We start from the raw sequence: 27,909 nt of genomic DNA on the forward strand, positions 1-27,909 counted from the left end.
CGGAAACCACTGCGGTCGTAGCGTACATCAACAAACAGGGTGGTCTATGCTCCCGTCGCATGTGACAACTCGCCCATCACCTCCTGCTATGGAGTCAGAAGCATCTGAGGTTGCTTAGTGCCATTCACATTCCGGGCCTGCTCAATCGTGCAGCCGACGAGCTCTCACGACAGCCAGTGTTACTGGGAGAGTGGAGAGTCTATCCCCAAGTGGTCCAGCTGATATGGAGCTGCTTCGGGGCCGCACAGGTAGACCTGTTTGCCGCCCCGGACATGGTCCATTGCCAGTTGTTTTATTCCCTGACCGAGGGGACCCTCGGCACGGATGCCCTGGCACACAGCTGGCCCCAGGGCCTATGCAAATATGCGTTCCCCCCAGTGAGCCTTCTCGCACAGACACTGTGCAAGGTCAGGGAGGACCAGGAGCAGGTCGTGTTGGTAGCTCCGTATTGGCCCAACAGGACATGGTTCCCGGAACTAGTACTTCTCGCAACAGCACCTCCTTGGCCCATTCCTCTGAGGAAGGAGCTCCTGACTCAGAGACAGGGCACCCTGTGGTAGAGCCCTGCACGGGCCTCAAATCTAGGCCCTAGGCCCTAGCCCGACCCTGGCCCGAGACGCTGAGGCCCTAGCCCGGCCCGTGTCCGACAGCTTATAAAAATTCTCGGCCTGAGTCCGACTGGAGCCCGTTCTTTTTCTTTTTTTTTACATTGTTGCAGCCATTAAAATAGTTCTGTTTTGTTTTTAATGTCAAAGTAGTTATATTTCGTTTCGTTTCTTTATTAAGTTAATTTAGAAATATGTTTAGAGCACTTTTTTGTTTGTTAAATTAAAGTTTTAATTTTTTTTAAGTGACGACCAAGCGGCCAGCGGCCGACAGTGAGTTAACCGCATATTTAATCGATTTAGTCTCTCAAATCAACTCTTGACTTGTCTTGCCTATAATAAAATCCATAAAACATTTCAAGCAACACAATGTTAGTTAATTTCGCCAACTATTACCACCACCACCAGTAGCCTAAAAGGCATTTTTGATGAGCTGAGGCAGGCTGATTCTGCTCGCGGCTCTCGGAAACGGAGCTAAACAAATAAAATTAAAAAAGAACATGCAGGTTGTCTTATAGCCTACCTTACACCTACGCAAATGAATATAAATCCGATCTTCAATTCCCGTGGTATGCTCATTTAATGGAGTTTACAGCAACGGAAGCAAAAGATTCAAGATGCATTTTATTCAGCAGCTCATTTCAAATTCAAAGACCACATAAGAGAGCGCGACCTAAGCAGACTGGTAAGATCATTTATTCTCATTCATTTTTATTGAAGATGATTGTGTTTTTGACCATCTTAGACTTATTTTAAGTTTCATTTACGGACCTTTGCGTTGGCTTGCATTAGTTATTTGCAGTGATGCGTGTTGCAGCACCATCATATCTATCTGACATATATAGCCCATAACACATTGTGACACATAATGGATTTTGAAATATTAAACCAGTCAATACAGAACAAAATATTCTGTAGCCTTTTGCCGTCAATACCATGGATATGGCATGGGCCGGCTACTGCCAACGTTGTCTTTGCTGTATCAATATCATCGGCTACTGCCAACGTTGTCTTTGCTGTATCGGGCTCGGGCATAAATGCAGGGCTTTACCCTCTGGCACCCGCGTCCGGACCCCTGGAAACTCCATGTCTGGTCCCTGAACGGGACGCGGTGGTTCTGGGTGATCTACCCCAGGCTGTGGTGGACACCATCACTTCCGCTAGAGCGCCCTCTATGAGGCGCCTCTGCGTTGAAGTGGAACCTGTTGGTTGACTGGTGCTCGTCTCATTGAGAAGACCCACGAAGTTGTTCGATCAGGGCCATGCTTTCCTTCCAACAAGAGGGGTTGGACAGAAGGCTGTCTCCTCCACCCTCAAGGTGTACGTTGCCGCAATTGCCGCTAATCACGATCTAGTTGAAGGTAAGTCCTTGGGGAAGCACGACCTGATCGTCAGGTTCCTGAGGAGGGCGAGGAGATTAAATCCGCCTCCCCCTTCCTTTGTACCCTTTTGGGATCTGTCTCTGGTGCTGACCGCACTGCAGAGACCTCCCTTTAAGCCTTTGCAGTCAGCAGAGTTGAAAATCCTGTCTCTAAAGACGGTACTCCTGACTGCATTGGCCTCCATCAAGAGGGTAGGGGACCTGCAGGCATTTTCGGTCGACGAATTGTGCCTGGAATTCGGGCCGGACAACTCTCCGTGATCCTGAGACCCTGAGAGATAAGTACGATTTAAACCATGCCAAAGCAGTTCCACTAACGCCAACATCATTTTCGATTCTATTCAGAAGAATATTGTGATCGATAGTATCGAATGCAGCGCTAAGATCGAGTAACACTAATAGAGAGATACAACCACGATCAGATGATAAGAGTAAATCATTTGTAACTCTAATTAGAGGCAGTCTCAGTACTATGATACGGTCTAAATCCTGACTGGAAATCCTCACATATACCATTTCTTTCTAAAAAGGAACATAATTGTGAAGACACTGCCTTTTCTAGTATTTTTGATAGAAACAGTAGATTCGAGATTGGCCTGTAATTGACTAATTCTTTAGGATCAAGTTGCGGTTTTTTAATAAGTGGTTTAATTATAGCCAACTTAAAAGTTTTCGGTACATATCCTAATGTCAAAGATGAATTAATGATATTAAGCAGAGGATCTATGACCTCTGGAAGTATCTCTTTTTATAGCTCACCACATGGTACTCACCACATGGTAATTTCCTCTGGGCATGATGTGGCTTCCGCAGCGGCCCCCGGGGCACACTTTCCCAGCAATATCCAATAGTCTGGTGAATGGATCTTGTAGAACAGCAATGTGACTCTTCCTGCAGGAATTTCGCCGCCCGTTCAGACAGGGTCTGATGGGCTCTAGCAGGGCACTGGAAGTAGTAGTAACTGTGGCGTTTTCCATAGCGATCCCAATTCGTCGGTCATTCTGACGTACGTCGAAGTGACCGACTGAAAGGGAATGTCTCAGTTACGTATGGTAACCCTCGTTCCCTGAAGGAGGGAATGGAGACGTACGTCCCGTCGCCACAGTTGCTGTACCATCACTACAGGCCGAGTCACTAGTTCGGCTCCTCAGTGAAAAACAACAGTGCTTCCACTTTATACCCGCGGGGCGGGGTGCAATATGCAAAGCACGCACGCCAATGTTCATTGGCCCCTTTTCTATATCGCAAAGCTGATAGGGCTCATAAAAGTGATCCCAATTCGTCGGTCATTCCGACATACGTCTCCGTTCCCTCCTTCAGGGAACGTCTCGGTTACATATGTAACCCTCGTTCCCTGAGGAGGGAACGGAGACGTAACATCAGTGACTGACGAATGGGGGTTTCGCCAAGAAGCCAATCATCTTCGAGATCTTAGAAAACGCCCAATGGCAGTGCCAATGCCATGGGCATGCGAGATTTGCATGCCTAACTCCGCCTACCCACATGGGTATATAAGGAAGTAGCTGGCATGTATCGCATTATGTTTACCTGCTGAGGAGCCAAGACTGAACTCTCGGCCGTTCCAGCAGTACAGCGGATGTGGCAGCGGGACGTTATGTCTCCGTTCCCTCTTCAGGGAACGAGGGTTACATACGTAACCGAGACGTTCCCTTTCATTCAGTCAATCCGACGTAACATAGTAGACCTGCAGGTCCCAACTGGGGACCTGGGTACCAGCCGCAGGTTGATTTTTAACCCCAGGGGGTGGCAAGGTTGCCAGGGGAATACACCCGCTCAAGGAGGCTTACGGTGGAAATACACATGTGGGGGGCGCCGGAGGGGAACCATTCACATGGGGCACCTGGCTGGACACGAGTGTCTGGGCTAAGGGCAGACTTACTGGCATCGGCGTCGTCAGTGCTGGAGGAGCTCAGGGCTCTCGGGGAGCTCACCTGAGAAGAATATTGCACGTATCCAGTCCGTAGAGTGGAATGGCAAGCAAGCAAAGACACCTGAGCCAATCCATTACCGGCCACTTGTAGAGGCGAGTACATAGTCGGATACAGGCTCCACTCGGAGATTGTAGAATCTGGCGAATGTGTGTGGTTTCGTCCAGCCTGCAGCTCTGCAGATGTCTGTCAGCGGAGCACCATGCGCTAAAGCCCAAGAGGAGGCCACACTCCGAGAGGAGTGTGCCCTGACCCCAAGGGGGCATAGGCGCCCCTGCTGCTGGTAGCCAAACAATGGTGTCCACTAGCCAGTGAGACAACCTTTGCTTGAGAGAGCCTTCCCTTTCAGCTTCCCACCATAACAGACAACGAGCTGGTCTGAGGTCCTGAAACACTGCGTCCTGTCTACGTAAGCGCGAAGGGCGCGTACTGGACAGAGCAGTGCCAAGGCTGGGTCTGCCCCCTCCAAGGGCAGCGCTTGCAGGTTCACCACCTGGTCTCTGAATGGAGTGGCGGGAACCTTGGGCACATATCCAGGCCGGGGTCTCAGGATCACGTGAGAGTCACCTGGCCCGAATTCCAGGCACGCTTCGTCAACCGAAAATGCCTGCAGGTCCCCTACCCTCCAGATGGAGGCCGATGCGGTCAGGAGCGCTGTCTTCATCAACAAGAACTTACGTCTACTGACCACAAAGGCTCAAACGTAGAGGGTACGAGAGGAGCACAAGGAGAAAGTAGTCTCCCCGCACCCCTCGGGAACCTGATGACCAGGTCGTGCTTACTTACCGGTTTACCGTCCAATAGGTCATGGTAGGCGGCGATAGCGGCCACATAAACCTTCAGGGAAGGAGACAGCCTTCGATCCAACCCTTCTTGGAGAAATGAGAGCACAGACCCGATCTGGCATTTCCAGGGGTCTTCGAGGCAAGAAGAACACCAACTGACGAAGAGGTTCCACTTCAACGCATAGGCCTGTCTCGTGGACTCGGCCCAAGCGTAAGTGATGGTAGCCACCACCGGAGGTGGTAGGGTACTCAGACCTGCCGCGTCCCGTCCAGGAGCCACACGTGGAGGTTCCAAGATCGGGACGCGGGTGCCACAGGGTGCCCCGTCTCTGAGAGAGGAGATCCTGTCTCTGAGGAATCGGCCAGGGAGGGGCTGTCGCAAGGAGTACTAGTTCTGGAACCAGGTCCGGCCAAAACGGGGCGACCAACATGACCTGCTCCTTGTCCTCCCTGACCTTGCACAAACACGTGCAAGAAGGCTCACTGGGGGAACGCATATTACGTAGGCCCTGCGGCCAGCTGTGCGCCAGTGCATCCATGCCGAGCGTGCCCTCGGACAGGGAATGGTACAGGCTGCAATGGGACGAGTCGTGGGAGGCAAACAGATCTACCTGTGCGTCCCCAAACTGATCCCAGATCAGCTGGACCGACTGGGGAGGGAGTCCCCACTCCCAAGGGATTGACTGAATCCGTGAGAGCTCGTCGGCTGCACGGTTCAGGATCCCCGGGATATGGACAGCACGAAGGGACCTCAGGCGCTTCTGACTCCATAATACGAGATGGCGGGCGAGTTGGGACATGCAGCGGTAGCGTAAACCACCCTGGTGGTTGATGTACGCTACAACGGCCGCGTTGTCCGACCTGACTATTACGTGTTGACCCTACAGCAACGCTAGCAAGCGGTGCAGGGTGACCGTACTGCCAGCAACTCGGGGCAATTGACATGCAGGCGGCGCTGGCTCTCTGTCCAGGAGCCCGCAGCCGCACGTCCATTGCACATGGCACCCCAACCCGTAGTGGAAGCATCTGTTGACACAACAACATGCCTGGAAGCTCGTTCTAAGGGCACACCTGCCCGTAGAAAACTGAGGTTCGACCACTGGGTGAGTGTCTGTCTGCAGGCCCGAGTCACTGGGACCTGGAGCGTGCCAGACTGCCATGCCCATCTCGGAACTCGATCGCGAAGCCAGTGCTGAAGCTGTCTCATATAAGCAATCCGAGCAGTGTCACCGCGGCTGCGGATGTCATATGCCCCAGGAGCCTCTGAAACAATTCAGTGGAACCGCACTCTTGCTCTCTATCTGACAGAGGCAAGTCAGAAGTGACTGCGCGTGCTCCTTTTGTAAGCTGCATGCACATGGTGACCGAGTCGATCTCCATACCGAGAAAAGAGATCCTCCGCACGGGGCAGGGTTTGCTCTTCTCCCAGTTGACCCGAAGGCCCAGACGGGCTAAGTGGTGGAGAACCAGGTCTCTGTGTTCGCACACCCGCTCCAGAGAGTGGCCCAGTATGAGCCAGTCGTCGAGATAGTTCAGGACGCGAACCCCTTGCTGCCTGAGTGGCGCAAGGGCTACCTCGCCAATCGTGAAGACGCGAGGGGACAGAACTAGCCCAAATGGGAGTACAGCATACTGATATGCCCGCCCCTCGAACGCAAACCGCAGGAACGGTCTGGATGGACACACGGAAGTGTGTCCATCCAGACACACGGAAGTACGCATCCTTCAGGTCAATCGCTGCAAACCAATCGTATGGACGAACGCATTCAAAAAGGCGTTATGCATTCAACATCCCGAACAGAAGCCTGAGAAGGGATCGGTTCAGGACGCGAGGGTCCAGGATTGGCCGTAACCCACCGGATTCTTCGGTACAATGAAGTAAGGGCTGTAGATGCCAGACTTCATCTCGGCTGGAGGGACGAGCTCGATCGCGCCCTTCGCCAGTAGGGGAGGGGCATCGGGCCTTACCATGGTGAACCGGACACCCCGGAAGCGGGGAGGAGCTCGCGTGAACTGAATCGCGTAGCCGAGCCTGATGGTCCATGCGACCCAGTGGGACAGTCCCGGCAGCTCCCAGGGAGTGTACCAACTGGGTCATACAGAGCACCGGCGTACCCTCGGTGGGGCAGCGGGGCAGTGTTACCGGCCCGGACTCGGGTGGCATAGCGGCCCGGTGTCGGGGCACTGGTAACTACTGCGCCCTGACAGAGGAGACCAGGGAAGGACTCGCGTTCCACTGGGTTCTGCTCTGCGAGGGGGCTGGCGACAGTGAGGGGCGAGAGCGGCGTGGCCCGGGGGGCGATGCGCACTACCGTCACCGGTCTCTGGGTGCTCCAGGATGGGTTAATCAGTTCTTTCTTTACAAAGGGTGCTGCTGACCTGTGGGCCAACAGCTGGACAAAGGATTCTCCCCCGGCCCTCCACCGGGGGAAGGGGTGGACCTGCCACCGTCCCCTGAAAAGAACTGCCCATCCCAGAGCTGTCAGCGTCCGGAGCGCCGCTTAGCCTAGTGTTCAGCAGGCTGCGGGGCTGGCGCAGACTGGGACGGCTTCCTGCGGCGCGCTCCGCGGCGTGGCCAGGGTGAAGGCTGCTGCTGTGGCCACGCGGGAGGGGGTCACAGGAGGTCGCCCTGGTGGCGAGGAGGCTGAGGCAAATGTGCCGGCGGCGCTTAGGTGCAGCAGCGGGCCGCCGGGGCAGATGGCCTCAGTCTGCCTCTGGGGACGGCCAAGAACTGTTGGGCGCAGTCCTTGACTGTGCCGCCGATAAGGCCAGCCTGGGATATGGGCGAGCTGAGGAGGCGGGCTCACTCAGCCTTCCCACATCGTCCAAGTAAGGCCAATTGTCTTTCCCCGACCACAGCTGTGGACATCTCCTGACCCAGGGGGCATGTGGTCACCCACGCCGCGCTGGGCGGGATCGGTGGCGGCACGCAGCTCGTAAGCCCTGGATCAGCTCTGTCCTCGTGCATACGCATCGGGGCGGCAGCTTACCCCATAGCACTGCTGGACTACGCCACCGAAGTAGACGAGCTAACACGCTTGGGAGGGCGCTTAGGATAGCCTCACCGCGTCAGGTCAAAGCACTTAGTGGACAACGTAGTGCACAACAGAGCACCTGACTGAGGGGGAGGGACGCCAGTGTACCCCTAGGCCGCGACCCCTCGAGGGCAGAGAAGGCGGAGGAGGCCACCGAACGGTCGCGGGAAGACCTGGAGATCTCCCGGACCGCGTGCACTCCTCATGCGTCTCAGGAGCGAAATGGCATTGGGGGCGGGGCCCGCAGCTCTCGGGTGCCACCTCCAAAAAGCAATCGCCCAACCGCGAGCGCTCGTGACAGGGTGGAGATTCATACCAGCCCGAGGCTCGCGGCTGCCCGAGATAACATGGCTGTCAACTCTAGGTCAGATTCTACAGTGCTACCACACCCGGAGGCGGAGCACAGCCAAATCGTCATCCCCAAAGGACTCTAGCCCACCTTGAGATGCAGCAATCGACCTCTCGCTGCTATCTGGAGTATGAACAAAATGAACCAGGCGTCAGCAGACGGTCCCGCTGCTTCAGTCCAACACTCACTGGAAGCGATGTGCAAGAGGGCGGGAGTGGCCCGAGGAATGATCGTCGGGGTTCTTAATACCACAGCACCGCCCTCAGGTCACCCTGGCCACCAGCCAAAGTACCACCTCTCTCGGAGATGGTAGATCGGGGTGTGGCAGAGGGGACTCTCTCTCTTAACAGAGATCATTGAGTCTCGACCACAACATCGCGATGGTCATGTTCCCGCAGAGGGAACACAGCACATCCACAAACACTGTCCGAACGTGCTGGACCCAAACACGTCGAGCAGTGAATGCGTCCCAAAAAAAGCAACAGATATCAACCGCACCCGGAAGTGCGCGGGCAAACCGTCTTGAAAAAGACGTGTCACACGCAAGCTCTTTTTGTGAGAGGAAGCTCTGCAGAGTGCCGAAGCGCCCAGGGAAAACACACACAGCTGTTGCAGATCACTGCACATATCAGCAGGCAGGCAATGTGAGATCGCTGGAACGTGCCGTTACACCAACACCCTGGAGAACCGCTCGTCTCAAAGACTGAAGAGAGGACTTCAGAATTCAGGCTTGCCGGAGTGAAGAGATGCTCTTGGCTCCGAAGCAGAAACATAATGCGATACATGCCAGCTACTTCCTTATATACCCATATGGGTAGGCGGAGTTACGCATGCAAATCTCGCATGCCCATGGCATTGGCACTGCCATTGGGCGTTTTCTAAGATCTCGAAGATGATTGGCTTCTAGGCGAAACCCCCATTCGTCAGTCACTGACGTTACGTCGGAGTGACTGAACGAAAGGGAATTAGGGTTACCATACGTAACCGAGACGTTACTAATATCACAATAGATGCCAGCAGCCATATCCACCTGTAGCCCAAGACTGGTTTCCCACTGAAGCTAAGCAGGGCTGAGCCTGGTCAGTACCTGGATGGGAGACCAACTGGGAAAACCAGGTAGCTGCTGGTAGAGGTGTTAGTGAGGCCAGCAGGGGGTGCTCACCCTGTGGTCAGTGTGGGTCCTAACACCCCAGTATAGTGATGGGGACACTATACTGTCAAAAGAGAACCGTCTTTCGGATGAGACGTTAAACCGAGGTCCCGACTCTCTGTGGTCATTAAAAATCCCAGGATGTCTTTCGGAAAAAGAGTAGGGGTGTAACTCTGGCATCCTGGCCAAATTTGCCCATTGGCCCCTGTCCATCATGGCCTCCTAATAATCCCCCTATCTTGATTGGCTTCATCACTCGGTCTCCTCTCCACCAATCAGCTGATGTGTGGTGGGCGTTCTGGCGCATTATGGCTCCCGTCGCATCATCCAGGTGGGTGCTGCACATTGGTGGTGGTTGAGGAGATTCCCCCCTTCTATGTAAAGCGCTTTGGGTGTCTAGAAAAGCGCTATATAAATCGAACGCATTATTATTATTATTATTATTATTATTATCAAAGTGCACTTTTTTTTTATTTTATTCAGCATATTTTCATTTGTGTTAGTACAATAAACACAATCACAAAGTATCCCTTTTCTACACAAAATTGAGTATTTATATAAATGTTTCATTAACAGTAACTGCTTTTCAATAGCTTATTCAACTTGTTTTCAATTAATATTTTTAATCATTTCTACTTTGTACCTCACACAAAATCAAAGAGGCATTGACCTCCCCTCTCCAATCTTACACAACAATTCCCTACATCGCATGTTTTCATGAGTCATTCCCTCAGTACTATAAATATCACTACAGATTTCTGATAAGCATCAGACTTACCATATCAAGAACAGAGACTCCAGGTAAGATGTGATTTAGGCAGTATTGCTGTAAATGTGTTTGATTTGCTGTGATGCTTTGCTCCACCTTTACTTAATCTACATGTTAAGTTTTTCAGAGGATAGATATAAGAAGTTGTGAAACCATTGTTTAAACAGGAGAGACTAGAAAGTGCAAGGTTATATTTAAAGGGTTTGTTCACCAAAAAATGAAATGTATTTTTTCAATGAGGTACGACTCGCATTTACTGGGGAATATCCGATTTGACCGCTTACATGGCAGACGCTAATGCACGCATCCGAATCATATCGGATTTATTACCACATATGAGTGAGGCCTGAATCCGATCTGAGGAATCCATGCGTTTTTTTTCCTGCTTACACGTTCACATGCCATATCCGATCTGAGCCACATGAGAGGGAAAAATCGGAATCGGGTCACTTGAACCATGCAGTGTAAATGGGGCCTTTGATGATGTTTTGATGAAAAAAAGTTGACTATATATTTTACCTGTACATATGTGTTTTGACTTGGTTGTGGCAAATTTAGTGTTATTGAAGGAAAAAACAACAACAATGTGATGTCATTTATTGCAACATTTCTTGCATAAGTCTTCATCTGGCACAAACTTTGTGAACCAAGATAAAATCTCCTTTATAGGTAACAGGTGATCACACGTATCCCACAAAAATAAAAAATAATACTAGTGTTTTGAATAAATAAATAAATAAATAAATACAAATTAATAAAAAAAGAGAAAATAGAAATAAAAATATACAAAAAAATAAATAATAATATGAAAAATTGAAATAAAAAATAAAAATACAGTAAATAAATAATTTGAAAATGAAATAAAATAAATGATTCAACCCAAAAAGACGATAAAGTATTTAAAGTAAAAATCCAAAAGCTCTCCTGTTGCAACAGTTTTCTCTCAAAATGTCCTCCTCTTGCCGGTTTGTGTACCTTCTAGACTGATGCATTGTACGACACTAACATTATGACCCGCTTGTCTGAAGTATAATGCTATAGGACTGCGCACATCTCCGTCCTAATATTGTTCAATTGTTCAAGAACACATGGACAGCGTATAAGATAAATCACATGTGTGGATGAGCAAGTAATCGTCCCATGTATCCAAATATTCAGGCAAGTGTGTGGATGACTGAAAGATTTACATTTGTGTAAAAGTAGACTGGGCACAGTTACCACAGCGATAATTACCAGAAGAAGAGTCGGGATACCAGTTTTCACCTTACAAAGCGGAAAATCTGATTTTAATACCAATTGAGAACCTTCTTTAAATACATTAGTCAACTTTGGATAACTATAAATAAACTGCCAATGCTTGAGTAAAGCTTTAAGGAATTCTCCACCCAATGCTAAATATTGAACAGCACAGATAGGCCCATTTCCTGAGGGGTATTGCAGGAAAGCAAGATAAGGGATTAACCTGAGATTTTCCAGTTATCCTGGCTGAATTTAGCCCTGACTCTGTTGCATGAAAGAAAGCTAAATTAAGGTATTATGGAGATTTAATCTCCAGAGCAGGCTAACAACCAGGCTAAGATTATTCCAAGTGATGTATCTGCTGTCAATCCTACTAGAAATTAATGTGTTTTACAGTCACTCCATGGTGTTCTGTAAATTTGTTGTATAATTTTTATTATCCAGCATTGAAACACTAGATATCCCCTTAGAATGCCTGTAAAATGTTCCTAAATGCCTAGAAAAGGAATACCCAAAGTGCTGTTCTTGAACCACTGTGTATATGCATGGTTTTGGTCTCTTTTGAAAGGTGATACGTCATTCTGATATTGAGTAATAGCACTTTGAAAAAAATAGAGTTTTCTTTTTCAGTATGTTCAAAGATACCTGCAACGACTATAGCTGGGAGCTATTAGCTGGAAAACACAATAGAATCACAGCAGGAGTCTTACCAAGTCCAATTTCATATTTGACAACAATACCTTTAGGAAATGTGTTTTGCACATGCTTATCTAAGTTTATGTCAAGGCGCTTTGCAAAAAAAATCACTTGCACAATGCTGCTGTTCTTGAACGCTTTGATGTACTGTCATAATTTTGGACTCTAATGAATGGTTACACTTAAAGGTATACCATTCCTTATCCAGATTTTAAATATTGTTGTGAATAATGGCTGACGCATAGTAAATGAAACATAAACATTATAGTGTTTTTCTGATTCTTGAAACTAAACTTTGTGCAAATAAAAACAAAAGTGCTGTGATATTAGAACTATTTCATATTAATGGAACTGTATGTAAGAAATGTATTTTTAAGTAATCATAAAATGTCACTGGACATTAAGAAATCATCATCATTTTAAATACTTGAATCACTGACAACAGTAGTCCGGCCAGGATATTGTCATTATAAAGTTGTTGTTGCCCTCAACTGATGATGATGTCATGTTGTGTTTTGGCCTAAAGCTCCACCCTCCACTTATCCACCAATCACCAAGTCAGTAGTGTTTCGGCATCGGGTTGCCAGATCTGCTCTAGTTACCACAGCTACAGATCTACAAACGCTCCTGCTGATCCTGCTGCCAATCTGGCAACCTCGAGTCAGGGGGAGGGGGAGAGGGGATAGTGATTGCAGTACCAGTTTTGGCCACAATCTTACATACACTTCCTTTAAAACTCACACTAATATGTGTAATAGTGCTGTCCTGTGTCTAAAACACTAACACATGCCTCAGTACATGCAGTAATATATGTTATGTAATTGAATAAAACATTTTATTCTCCCCATCCAAAACATCTTCTGCTATCAAGTCAATAGCTCAAAACATCTCATCCGTTATATTTGTCATCTAACCCGGCTAAAACCGTGTTTCCCCTGTAAAGTCTCTCCGTGCGCTATTGCACAACAGGTCTGCCTCAGACCGCAAGAGGGAGTAACTGCAGGGTTGCCAACTTTTAAGTTCAGGTCGGAGTGAGATTTTGTGTGTGTGTGTGTGTGTGTGTGGGGGGGGGGGGTGCAAGTTATAAACATTTTAACATTTCACATTTAAAGAAATCTAGTGTTTGATGATATCTAAATATTTATTAAAATGCAAGACTGCAATACTTTTTGGAGCAACTACATTAGATACATGTATATTTATTAAAGAGCAATAAGGCACCTACACCGTAAAAACAAGTTTGCAGTACAATCGACTTGGATGTTTAAGTTATTTCAACTTAAATTATGTTAAGCTGACTGTAAAAAATGAGTTACATCTTGTATAATTAATTTAAAAAAAGTTGAACATTTCTTAACTTATTTTGATGAGATAAACCAATGTAAAAACATATGTTGTCATAACTTATTTAAAATCATTTTTTACAGCGTACTGGGTAATGGCATTACAAATAAACATGATCATATTTTAGCCACAAAATGACTATAATTTGCCTCTTTGAATTGGAATTCTCTATTTAACCTTAATTACTACACAAAGTGCAATATAAATAAGAAAAATATTTTAAGTGGTCATTGATTGACAATATTTTTTGCACAAATAGTATTAAGTACCAAAATATCTTCTGAAAATATTCAATAAATATTATTGAATTAATATATAGACCATTTATTTAATTGAAAAATAGTTGTGGTGTATGGTCACATTTGTCATCAATGAGTATTAGTGTGACCAATGAGTAAGGAATACCTGAGGGCTAAATACAAGAGTAACATTAATGTTAACAATGCTGCATCTCTATCACTCTCCATAATAAAACGATCCTGGAAATATGGCTGACTTAATAATCAATGCACACTAAGCTGTACTGTTTACTAAAACTTGCTGCAAACATCTGTAGAGTGAAACTGTTGTATACCCGCTGAAGCCATTCAGATGCATTGACACCGCGCTAGAAGTATTGAACGCTCATGAGCCACATGACTGCGCGCGTCGCCGGGAGACGAGAGCATGCAACTCCATTAGTCAACCCCTCTGGCTTTAACATTATGCCACATTAGTGCCAAAAGCCAATTTATTGTTTGAATTTCGCATTAAAACTTTTTAAAAAAATTAAAAGCTTAGCTTTGTTTAATATCAAAAGCAGGTTTGGCGTGAGATTAAGTTGGGCAGAGTGAGAGTGTGTGACAGACCCTGAAGGCGTGTGTCTCATGCCAAATGCGTGAGAGTCTGCAACCCTGTAACTACTTACACACATCCAAAATCAGTACACACCGTAGGTCAAATCCCAAAATACATAATATTCTTTACAGAAGTTCATTGGCATCAGAACTGATTGTGCCTGCTGTGTTTATTGCAGCTTTCCAAAGAACTTTTATTTTGTGAGTTGTTGTGTCTCTTGAACATTGTCAAATAAAAATTGACCACGAAGGGCATAGGCTGTCTTTCATCCAAGTATGCCTACTGTTATTTTAGATAAGATGGGGACACTATACTGACAAAGAGCACCGTCTTTCGGATGAGACGTTAAACCGAGGTCCTGACTCTCTGTGGTCGTTAAAAATCCCAGGATGTCCTTCGATAAAGAGTAGGGGTGTAACCCCGGCTTCCTGGCCAAATTTGCCCATTGGCCCCTCTGTCTATAATGGCCTCCTAATCATCCCCCTCTCCTGATTGGCTTCATCACTCGGTCTCCTCTCCACCAATCAGCTGGTGTGTGGTGAGCGTTCTGGCGCAATATGGCTGCCGTCGCATCATCCAGGTGGGTGCTGCACATTGGTGGTGAGGAGATTCCCCTCTTCAATGTAAAGCGCTTTGAGTGCCTTGAAAAGCGATATATAAATCGAACAAATTATTATTATTATTAGAAAACTTCCCACGCTATCAGCCGTCAGTCGTTCGCACTCCTGACACACACACACACACACTCAGGCACACACACACACGCACCCGCTTACAGACTTCCTTGATTTTGTTTTGATTTGTTTTTTTAATTTCGTGAGAAACTGATGTTGAGGGGTTTTTTTGTGTGTTTTTTTGTGTGTGGGTTTGGGATTGAACCTGTGTTGTGGCAACATTTTGTCTTTGTTTTTGTTCCTCCTTTTGTGGCGACATGAACTCGTAAACATTGAACACTAAGATTCAGCAGGCCACTTGCAAAGACTTTGTTTGATTTGTGCATACTATTAAAAAAAATATTGTCTTTTTGTGTTTCTTGTTTGCTTTACAATACATATCTTTAAATTGTGTGGGATGCATTTCATTATGAATTCATTATTTACTGGGATTAATTATATTTTCGTAACTGGTGGTTTGAGTTATTCTGGGTAAAATTGACTAACTTTAATCCTTTTGGTAGACTTTTGTCTACCTGGCACCCGAAACAAATTATTTGAGTGATTTAGTCAGGTAGCCAGCGTTACAACTTACTAATTCTAGCTTTTGGATTTCCAAGTGCAGTTTCCTCAATGTCTTGCATTTCATTTCTATTTTAAGGTCCATGTCTTGCAGCTTTCTGTTGTTCGCTTCGATCTTGACTTCTGCAAGCTCAATATGTCTCTTAAGATGTATTGTGTAAAGACGTCTGACAGTTTGTGAATTCTGTAAAACAAATATTAATTAGCAAAGCTGGATTTGTGTATGATGTAGATTTACTTTAGGCAATACTCACTATGTACCAGCCTGCTTTTCAGTGTCTGGATCCTGTTACAAATATGTTATGTTCCATTAGCACCACATCACTGACTTCTTATCCATTATGGACAACACATTTGGCTATTTCCACAAAATTGCCATGATACCTCAAGCCTTCTGAAGTTCAGTGACATAAGTCATAAGATGGCACATTCGGACTGGACTAAAATCACCGAGAACCTCTGGTAATAATTACTTTACCCCCACGTCCCCATGTTAAACTAATCCAGTCCGAATAGGGCTTAAGTCAGACAGTCCATATATCACAATCTAATTATTTGATTGTTTTCCATATGCAGTCGTACGGCAGTAATGTACCTTGTATGAAGAGGCCAGTTTCTCTCGCTGGGCCACAGTCATTGGCTGTCCCTCCCTGGATCCCTTCTATCATTGGCTTCCCTTTATCTAACTCCAGGTCCAGCTCCTCTGCTGTGGTCTTGGGTTGGAAGGCCACCCCCGTGCCAGATAAATGAGCATTTTGTTTCTCAGTGCTAAAATCAGTACAGACAATAAAATATGTCAGCAGACACTATTCCCCTAATTTATACTTTTTTCAGCAATTAGGTTACTTATAAGCCAGCAAAATGTTCTTGTACTTAATCTTGACCTGCTGCCAGGTCCTTTTATGGCCACACATGTTTGATCTTTAAGAAGAATAGATAGATCAAAGTTAAAATAGATAGATAAAAAATAGATCAAATCTCAGATTATAGATTAGATAAAATAAATTAGATAAAATTGAGGTGCATAGTGGATAAGTGTTTGCAATTAATCTTTATGATAAGTTTCCAGAGTAACATGCATGTCCACTGGTTACATTTAAGGCAAAGTGTACAACTGTTAATTTGAGGAAGTGACAAGTAACTCCTTAAATTGTAATTATTCAGCACTGGTTATTTAGACTACTTATGCATTCAAACCAAATGTGCTTAGGGACCTATTGTAATTGATGGTTCCTATTATTAGGGTATTATTGAAATTGTTAGATAAATACACAAAACATTTCCATGATAAATGAGCTGAAAAATGCAAAAATTGACTTTTGACCTCTATGATGCACGTCACCAGGCTTGATAAAGTTTTTCCAACCAGCAGCTCAAAAATCAAGAGCCTATAATCTTTTTTACAGGCATTTTTAGACCCTTTTTATGCCCTTTTTATTAGGGGCCAAGCACCGAAGGTGCGGAGGCAACTCTTGTATCCATTTATATTCATACTTTCTTCTTCTGCCATGGAAGTCTATGGCAGCCCATAGAACCGTTTCTGGGAAAGTTGTAGCGATTTGACGTTCTGATAGAGGGCAGTCCCAACATTAAATACACCAATTTTGGTGTCTCTAACTCAATCCCTCTAGCGCCACCACCTTTCAAAGTTGCACTCATGTTTATGCTAATAACTTTTGAACCTTAAGGGCTAGAAACAAAATTATTTTTTTCTCGGATTTCTGAGCTCCTGCCAATCCGAAAGCAATCCAATCCCTATGACGTCATTATATATTTCCCGCCATTTTGAATTTCCCCAAAAACCTTCTTTTGCAAACTCGTCCGATTTGCAGGAAAATTGAACCAGATCATCATCAGCCAGTGCAGACAAAAAGTTATGGAATTCAATTTGATTCGTCAAATCGTTTCCGATAACCACACAATCATTTTACACAGCGCTTGCAAAAACAGACGTAAGGCTGTATCTCTGCACCGCTTTATCATATTCAGACCAAGCTTGGTACATGTTGGCACAAGCATGTACTGAGGCAACATGCGGCATTTCGGTGCAGCACCACCTACTGGTACGGAGATAGAAAAAATGGCTATTTTTGCTCTTTTTTTTTGCTGAACCATTTTTCCAAAAATCACAAAAGTGGTCTCGTCAGATTCGGGAAGTCATGCCGAGTCCACTGATATCCAATTTTACCATATCAACCATTTTGGCTGTCTGCCATCTTGAATTATGATACCTTGAAGTAGCCTGAGAAGTTTCGAAACAGCGCCACCTAGTGGATATTTTTTTTAAAAGGGCTTATAACTTTGGGTGTGGTTGACTTATTTTCACGAGACTCATCCTGTTAGTCTCCCGAATTGTTGCCGAGTCCAACGATACCACACTTGCCAGGTTTCGGCGTATGGTTTGTGCACTGTTGTAATTTAGCGCTTTAAACAAATTAGCCGATATCTTCGAAACCGCTAGACCAATCGAGACAAAACCAGCGTCAGAAATTCGGAAACATATGTTGTTAGTCACCTTCGTGAGCCTGAATGTCAAAATTTGAACATTGTGAACCATTATTCGCAGGAAAGCCCAGAGGCATGGCAAAGTGATGCAGCGTCTTGTTCCCTGTTCTCAGGGAACTAAGGTTACAGTCGTAGCCAGAGACATTCCCTTTAGAAAGGGAACTCAAGCTGCATCAGCTTGACGCTAAGGGGAACAATATACCCACGCCGCCATGCCGAGGGGAGTGCATGCCTTCTGGCAGTGACAACTGTCAGGACAAGCAAATTCAACTGAAATGCCTGAACCACTCCCCCTCTGGTCACACTAGGCTGTCAGTGACAGCACTCCCTACAGTCATAGCCCGAGCCATGGCCTTGGGGCACCTTCATGTACCCTACCCCGGCCGCTCAAAGGCCTGGAAAGGCCTGGTTCCTTTAAGGGAATGTGGCTAGGGGACCCGAGGGCGCCCCAGCCAGTCACTATTCGGGAAGAACTTCAATGAATGCCACTAGGGAGGCCTGACCTGGCGTCACTAATCGGGGCGCTTCCGTCGGCCAGCCCTGTCTGTTGAAAAACAGAGCCTCTGGAAACTCGCCTCTGGAGAGGCATCCAGCTGAGGGACTGCAAACTGGCAGTGTCCGCCTCAGGCCGGACCTCAGAGACGGACTATCCTGGAGAACAGCGCTCAGCGTAGTGCTTTCCGACCCTTGCTAGCGAGGGGAGTCAGCTGCTCGATCCTAGGATCTACCGAGCACATACATTACAGGGGTGCTCAGGAGGCCTGAGAAGGCCTACAGGCTGATCTCACAGGGAGGCCCCGCGGGGCCCTACGACCAACTCATCAGGCCCAGGCGGCCGTAAGCTCACAGAGGACCCTCATAAGAGGGGAGCTCTTAAGCCTGCCCGGTAGGTACCATGCTGTAGGCAACCTATGCAGGTCCCTGTCCGGTAGAGACCGCATAGCAGCAGAGTCATCTCGTCGTGCTAGAGTGTGCGACCGCCATCAGGTGCTGCCGGCTAGGACTGAAGCCTGATGGCAGGAACCACTAGCTGTCAGCTTGAGCCAGTTATGTGTCTCCGTCCAAGGAACTCGTTCCCCCCAGGGAGGCCCGAAGGAGCCTCTACCTGGCCCCGTTAAAGCTAGCTGTTTAAAGCCGCAGGAAAGTGGCTTAACTGGTCCCCTCAGGGAGGCCCATGAGGCCATTCACCAGAAGCCACCCATGCTAGCCTGGTGTGTCCAAACAATGGAGCTCGACGTTCTGGCGACGCCTACTACCTGGCAGCAAGCCCTGCTAGCGGCTAGCTTGTCACTGAGACCAGATCCGGAAATCCCTCCTCAGGGAGGCCTAAAAGGGGCCTATCACCTGACACCACGTTTTACCGGTTAGCAGATGAGGCCTGCTGTAACCCAGCCTGGTGAGCCTAGCGACACAGGTTGGATGAATGCTGGCCGCTCCAAGTCGGGCTGACAGTGGCTGTCTGCTTGGCTGACGAAGAACTAGACATCCAGTTACCACCTGGGGACTCATCCCCAGGGAGGCCATGAGGGGCCTACTTGTCGACGAGGTTCTGCGGTTGTTGACATCGTCGGGGATATTCCTCCCAGGCGCACATGGGCCCGATGTCGCGACTCACCCGCAAGAAGGCCTACTGAGGCCTCCTGCTCAGAGTCCACTGCCAGGACTGCCCAAGCCGGCTGCACACAGCCAGCTGGCAACACATGCCCCTCCCGGGGCTGGCTTCATCCCAGAGGCTCACGGGGTCCTCCATGAGATGACGCAGTCCCATCCGGCAGTGCCTACAGACATAGACTTAAACACATTGCCAATAGCAGTGTACTCAGCTGAAAGTACCTAGACCCTCAAAGCGAGGGGAGTACAACTTACATCACCTGCGTCTGTGCGGTCGCTCTTCCTTCATGCAGTGGCCTGCCGTTCAGGCTAGGGTGTCAGCCATGGCAATGCTTCGGCTTCCAGGGGAGCATCCGACCGAACCATCACGAAGCACGCAGGTTGCAAGTGCAGCTTAACCCGAGCCCTAAAAGGTGGAGCAGAAGACACAGAGCAGAGGGCAAAAAATATTCACAAATATACTACCCACCAGCCCAACATCCTCCAGGATGGGGCCAGGGGCCGCCAGAAGGTGGCAGCCACAACAAGCTCTGGAAAACGGGGTTTCCCCACTTTCTTGCCCACCCGTGTACAAGCGTGGGACGCCAAACCCCGCCCCACGACCCCTGGCTAAGTCGCTGTTCATTCTGCTTCACACCAACCTGCATTACTAAAAACCCCAGAACGCAGAGAAGGGGGCGGGCATTGGCCGGACGTCTCTAATGTAAGAGGAGGCTGACTAGGGATGCGAAAGAAAAAGCCCTGCAATATTTCAAACAGAGGGCCTCGGGCGATAATTACTTTCCTTCTTTGGAAAGAAATGCCCCCCATCCCGAAAAAGCCTAGGCCAACAGATGCGGCGGCCCGGAGAGGGCCAGCCTGCATAAGAGTATTATCCGTGGCTCGGGGGAGCGAAAAAACCTTAATAATACTCTGTCCAAGCCCCGCGAGGCTAGACATAAATCTGTAGTTCGTGCGTCAGCCTGAACTCACCCTCCCGTCTATGAAATTCCACGAGGGGCAACGCTAACCACTTTACCCTGGGGTGTTTGACTAAGAGAGCACACTCGCCTAAAACAACAGCACATTCCCGCAAGAATGAGCGGTTGCCTCAATTACTGCTCCATCACACAGAGAGGAGGCTAAACTGTTCACACAGCTGTACATACATAGGCGGCTATTCTCTCCTAGCAAAGCTAGCTATAAACATACCACATAATGGCATCCTAGAAAATCGTTCTAGCCACCGGACAGGGGAACTACAGGGCCCTATGGTGTCCTCCATCTATACCGTGATCCCCAAACCCTCGGCGGGGAGCATGAAGTCTCACACAACATCAAGAATAAATGTTTCCCTCACAAGGGGGACTTACCAGCTCGCCTCCTGCGCGCGACGATATCCACGCATAAGTTTTACTCACAGTATGCATGCTTAGGAGCGCAAACGCCTGAGGGTGCGCTTCTCACAGCCCAGCCAGGCGGGATCTAGAGTATCATCGTCATGGCCCCACTCCGGGTCGGATGTAAGAAGCGCCTGGGGAGACAATGAAGTAGAGCAGTAAATTAGATGTAATTCTTAACTCACCCACCTAAGGGAGGGATATTTCATCCACGCCAACCGCGTTGTGATACTATTCCTCTTCTCTGGGAGTTCGCCTCTTTGCGCCCCGCCCTTAACCGCGGGGAGCACGAGAGGCGATGTCGGCCCTCTGGCCCGACACTGGTCCGTAGACCATGATGCCTCCCGCCTGCCTGGGACCCGGATCTCAGCGGTGTGCGGTTCCTCGGACACCACCACCCGCGCTTCTGCGACACTGGCCCTCAGGCCCTGCTATCGCTGATATGGCGCACGGCTGCGCAGTGCGTCAGGGTATTTTCCCTGATTGAGATCCCTCAGCAGGTCTTCCTAGTACACTTGCAACACCGACATGGCGTAAAAGTAGCACCAGGCTGACCCGCTGCCGTGCTCTAAATGCCCCGCCATCTAAATGAAACATAGTTGAAAGAAGCTCAGATGGCAGGCTTTTCTTTTTTAAATGAGTGATCTCTCCTTTAAAGCGCCCACATGACGGCCGCAGCCTACATGCAGCGTGCTCATATCGGCTCAGCGTACACTGTCAGGATGGCCGAGAAATGTATTTCCCTTCTCACCAGCCATCTCTAAGAGCACTCGTGATTAATCTCGTCAGTCGCTAGATCGCCGGAGGGAAACATCCTCTCGCGGCGATCGGCGACCCCATCCGAGGAACCGTGACGTGCATCCGCGCTCAGCCTCGGCGTGAGCGGGGACCACATCACTACTCTCAGATGCAAAAATGCTCTTCCCTCAGGAAGAGCGCTAGACGAGAACGGAGCAATCTCGGATTGAAAACCTCGCTCACATTACACACAATCGAACAAATGACTCCACAAAAGCTTGATTGTGCATTCTCTTGAAAGGGGGAGTGGGCCGACACCCTTGCCTCTTCATCATATGCATCTTCATCATATGCATCTTATCCTTTTGAATGATTTTTAATAACCTCATGAATTAAATAATCAGTTATTATCCTTTCAAAATAATGAATTATTTTGACAATCAATTTTATGTGATCATTAATACATTTAACTATTATTTAATATGATTTTGACTCTATGTCTGCTGTATGGTTTCTAAGTTGCTTTCCAGAGACGGTCTGACAAAGACAGTCTGACCCCTATATGCCCTGACATAGATAGCCTGACCTCTATCTCTGGGTCCTGACCAAAAGGGCCTTGGAGAGAAAGTTAGAACTTCCAAGAGGTGAATCCTGCCTGTTGTTAGTAACCCCAGGACAGGAAGGGGTGGGAGGATTTGAGTCTCCCAATTGTGATTTCTTCCCATTTATATAGTGTGATTTTTCCCATTGATTAAAAAAGTACATTTTTGTCTTTATATTTCTTTATAGAATGAGGTAGATGATATAACTCATACTTTTCTTCGTTTTTTCGTTTGTCATGTGGTGTTGATATCTTGTCCTGTTGATAGGCTCACTGCTGTGCTAACCTTGGAGGAGAGATGTGCCCTAGAGTCGTGTGTGTGTGTGTTACATGTTCTGTGCAGGTCCAATCCATCCTGTATGGAATGGATTGGACCGCTTTTCTCACACTCTACACCTCTTGGCGTCTTTCTAGGACTCCCCTGAAGTCAACACTACCCCAATCTTGGGATTGTCTGATGTAGACATCCTGATTAACAACAACAACATCTCCTATCTATTCTCGCGTGACACATTGTTTAGACTTTATGCCAATCAGTAATATTCCACGTGTCCATAATGATGTAAATCATGCCCTTGAAATTGGTATAACTGGTGTGGTAATTTTGTGTAGAGTAGAGTCTGGCCTGACACCGCCCTGAGAGACTCTGAAGCTGATTCTTGCAAACTATTCTTCAGTAAAATTCTCTCTGATGATTGAACATCCTGACTCCTGGTTTACAAAACATTTACAAAACATGACAATGCATTTCATAAATGTTACTTTTTTGTATGTTTTGTAGATTCAGTTATAAATTATTTACAAGTTATTAGATAATGATAAACTAATCATTTACAAATCATGATTATACATTCGTAAATTATTAATATGGTAACGATTTACAAATCTGTCATAAGTTAGCCCTATCTTTAAAGGGATCCCCTGGTGTTGAGACTTGTATGGCTTAATGTAACATAAATGATGTCTCTTACTGAATTATGTAGTAGAAAACCCATGAAAGATCTACGTTATTTTAAAAATCGATTTTATATTTGGACCATGGGCGGCGCCATTTTGTTTGTGTTCTAGGTTGATGACGTAGAGTGGTTGAACTCCTCAATCAGCTGGCATTACCCGTAGCTATTTTTACCACAACGCAACTCGAAAATTGTTTCAGAGTTAAACAAAACCAATGAATTCCTTTGTAATTATACTTATAACACACTCAAACATACATGTGCACACAAACTCACCTACACAAGTCACAAACAGATCGGCGGGCGCGCACACGACAGGCTCTGTTTCAATCGAGATGTTGGGCTGCTCAGTCTCCACGACAGGGGCTGAATCTGAAATCGACCCTATACCCTTAAATAGGGCATTATTTGAAGGGACGGACATTTGTAGTGTTGTCCGACACCATAGTGGACATGTTCGAGTGCAGTCATTCAGTCTCACGTTCCACCGCAATAACGAGTGTACAGCCGATTTACACACAACAGCTGTCCGACTCCACGCACCCAAACATACATGTGCACACAAACTCTCTCTCTCTCACAGACTCACACACACCCCAACAGATTGGCGCGAACACACACACACACACACACACACACACACACACCCCAACAGATCGGCGCGAACACACACACACCCCAACAGATCGGCGCGAACACACACACACACACGCACGCACTGCATGCGCGCATACATAACATAACCCTCAATCTATTCCCTGTGTTGATATCCTAGATAGACTGTTGATAGTAGATGAACTGTAATGCCTAATGTGACCAGCAGAGGGAAATATCTAGGTAGGACGATGGGATAAAGTAACGTGAGAAAGAGAGGCAGGATGTTTTGGTGATGATGCATGCGATTGAGACAGAGCAGTCTGTCGCTGACCTAGGTGTGTGCGCGCCCGCCGATCTGTTTGTGACTTGTGTAGGTGAGTTTGTGTGCACATGTATGTTTGAGTATGTTTTAAGTACAATTACAAAGCAATTCATTTGTTTTGTTTAACTCTGAAACAATTTTCGAGTTGCGTTGTGGTAAAAATAGCAACGGGTAACGCCAGCTGATTGAGGAGTTCAACCACTCTACGTCATCAACCTAGAACGCAAACAAAATGGCGCCGCCCATGGTCTAAATATAAAATCGATTTTTTTAAATAATGTAGATCTTTCATGGGTTTTCTACCACATAATTCAGTAAGAGACATCATTTATGTTATATTAAGCCATACAAGTCTCAACACCATGGGATCCCTTTAAAAAAAATTGCATTTCATAAAATAATCAAACAGATCCTTAGTAAATGGTTAAGTTACTAGTTAATATATTATTAATCACTGAAATGTCAGTGTACCATTATCTCAATAAATTGTTAATCATGAACAAATGATGATGAAACCATTAGTAAATGATGAGTAGCCTTTCCTGGTTCGGTTGAAACGCCCCATAATCACAGCCTAATGGAGCAGTTTCAGACTCATATTCTGACTAGAATTGAGTATGACCACGTGAGGCTATAGTAAATGATGAGTAGCCCATATAATGTTTTGTTGCATATCCCAATGCATCAGATCAAGACGCATTTAATTCTTTACGTTTGTAAAAGTAGACATGATAAAAATATAAATAGGCTACTTTTTATTGCAAAAACTGACCAAAAACAGTATAAAAGTATTAGCTCATGTTGTATTCAACGTTTTCTGAAGTCATACGATATCTTTATGTGAAGAACAGTTTTAATCATTGAAATGATGATCCCTTCATGAAGGCATATTTAACCTATTTATCATTCAAATAATACTCCTGACTCTAGCATGATGCAATCGGTCACATGACACATGAGAGCCAATGGCATTTTACAATCAAAGCTGACATGACGTTTCTTCCGGCGGCAGATTTTGAAATGTGTTGATCATCGGCCGGTTGATGGACTCAACGCTGCTGATCGCTTCTGCGGATTGACTTCACACAAACCAATCGTTTGGCCTCGGGACACTTGGAATATTTTTACTTTTTAAATAAATTGTTCCTGCAATTGTATCTGCCTGTTGTTTTATAATATAAAACACAAACGGGTAGGTTTAGGGAAGGGATTGGTTGTGACGAATTGGAGTTAAATGCTTTCAGTATTTAGATGAATTACCTATTTACACATTTCTATTGCAACAGGCGAGGAATAACAGAATTGAATGTTCACATTTTAACGTTACATTTGTTGTAGCAATCAATGGACGCATTTGCAACGGGTGAGAAATATCTACAAATGACGTGTAAAACATTTACAAGTAATGAATAGTCTACACTTTAGATTAGGGGACGCTAAGAGCGATGTAAATGCCTTGTATACGTGTGCAGATCATTTGTAACGGGTTAGAAATATCTATGTATGATGTGTATATGATGTGATGTGTAGTCCATTTAAATGATTTATTCATGCGTTTACAGCATCATCTCTAACAGGTGATGAACACTGTGTAGTGTGTACTTTAATGTAAATGCTGACTGGTGAGGGTATAGACAGCTGTCTTCTCTGACACGACCACCTGATGCTTCACTGGAGGGTAAACCAGTTCACATTATCACTAACGTTAGACCCATCACAGAACACCAGTTCACATTATCACTAACGTTAGACCCATCACAGAACACCAGTTCACATTATCACTAACGTTAGACCCCTCACAGAACACCAGTTCACATTATCACTAACGTTAGACCCATCACAGAACACCAGTTCACATTATCACTAACGTTAGACCCCTCAGAGAACACCAGTTCACATTATCACTAACGTTAGACCCCTCACAGAACACCAGTTTACATTATCACTAACGTTAGACCCATCACAGAACACCAGTTCACATTATCACTAACGTTAGACCCATCACAGAACACCAGTCCACATTATCACTAACGTTAGACCCATCACAGAACACCAGTTCACATTATCACTAACGTTAGACCCATCACAGAACACCAGTTCACATTATCACTAACGTTAGACCCATCACAGAACACCAGTTCACATTATCACTAACGTTAGACCCCTCACAGAACACCAGTTCACATTATCACTAACGTTAGACCCATCACAGAACACCAGTTCACATTATCACTAACGTTAGACCCCTCAGAGAACACCAGTTCACATTATCACTAACGTTAGACCCATCACAGAACACCAGTTCACATTATCACTAACGTTAGACCCATCACAGAACACCAGTTCACATTATCACTAACGTTAGACCCATCACAGAACACCAGTTCACATTATCACTAACGTTAGACCCATCACAGAACACCAGTTCACATTATCACTAACGTTAGACCCCTCACAGAACACCAGTTCACATTATCACTAACGTTAGACCCCTCACAGAACACCAGTTCACATTATCACTAACGTTAGACCCATCACAGAACACCAGTTCACATTATCACTAACGTTAGACCCCTCACAGAACACCAGTTCACATTATCACTAACGTTAGACCCATCACAGAACACCAGTTCACATTATCACTAACGTTAGACCCATCACAGAACACCAGTTCACATTATCACTAACGTTAGACCCCTCACAGAACACCAGTTCACATTATCACTAACGTTAGACCCCTCACAGAACACCAGTTCACATTATCACTAACGTTAGACCCATCACAGAACACCAATTCACATTATCACTAACGTTAGACCCCTCACAGAACACCAGTTCACATTATCACTAACGTTAGACCCCTCACAGAACACCAGTTCACATTATCACTAACGTTAGACCCCTCACAGAACACCAGTTCACATTATCACTAACGTTAGACCCATCACAGAACACCAGTTCACATTATCACTAACGTTAGACCCCTCACAGAACACCAGTTCACATTATCACTAACGTTAGACCCCTCACAGAACACCAGTTCACATTATCACTAACGTTAGACCCCTCACAGAACACCAGTTCACATTATCACTAACGTTAGACCCCTGACAGAACACCAGTTCACATTATCACTAACGTTAGACCCATCACAGAACACCAGTTCACATTATCACTAACGTTAGACCCATCACAGAACACCAGTTCACATTATCACTAACGTTAGACCCATCACAGAACACCAGTTCACATTATCACTAACGTTAGACCCATCACAGAACACCAGTTCACATTATCACTAACGTTAGACCCATCACAGAACACCAGTTCACATTATCACTAACGTTAGACCCATCACAGAACACCAGTTCACATTATCACTAACGTTAGACCCCATCACAGAACACCAGTTCACATTATCACTAACGTTAGACCCCATCACAGAACACCAGTTCACATTATCACTAACGTTAGACCCCTCACAGAACACCAGTTCACATTATCACTAACGTTAGACCCATCACAGAACACCAGTTCACATTATCACTAACGTTAGACCCCTCACAGAACACCAGTTCACATTATCACTAACGTTAGACCCCTCACAGAACACCAGTTCACATTATCACTAACGTTAGACCCATCACAGAACACCAGTTCACATTATCACTAACGTTAGACCCCTCACAGAACACCAGTTCACATTATCACTAACGTTAGACCCATCACAGAACACCAGTTCACATTACCACTAACGTTAGACCCATCACAGAACACCAGTTCACATTATCACTAACGTTAGACCCATCACAGAACACCAGTTCAC

General features: G+C 46.3%; 1 protein-coding gene across 1 annotated transcript in view; it reads left to right on the forward strand.

Annotated features, from left to right (window-relative positions):
• The first annotated feature begins 9,944 nt into the window (after positions 1-9,944).
• The window catches only part of LOC137079105 (neoverrucotoxin subunit alpha-like), a 98,125-nt gene continuing 80,160 nt past the window's right edge, over positions 9,945-27,909 (forward strand). The window contains exon 1 of the mRNA XM_067447069.1: positions 9,945-10,055. The gene's annotated coding sequence lies outside the window, so the exon portion shown is untranslated. The remainder of the gene's footprint in view (positions 10,056-27,909) is intronic.

Source organism: Pseudorasbora parva, chromosome 6 (assembly GCF_024679245.1).
Source record: "Pseudorasbora parva isolate DD20220531a chromosome 6, ASM2467924v1, whole genome shotgun sequence".
Taxonomy (NCBI): Eukaryota; Metazoa; Chordata; class Actinopteri; order Cypriniformes; family Gobionidae; genus Pseudorasbora; species Pseudorasbora parva.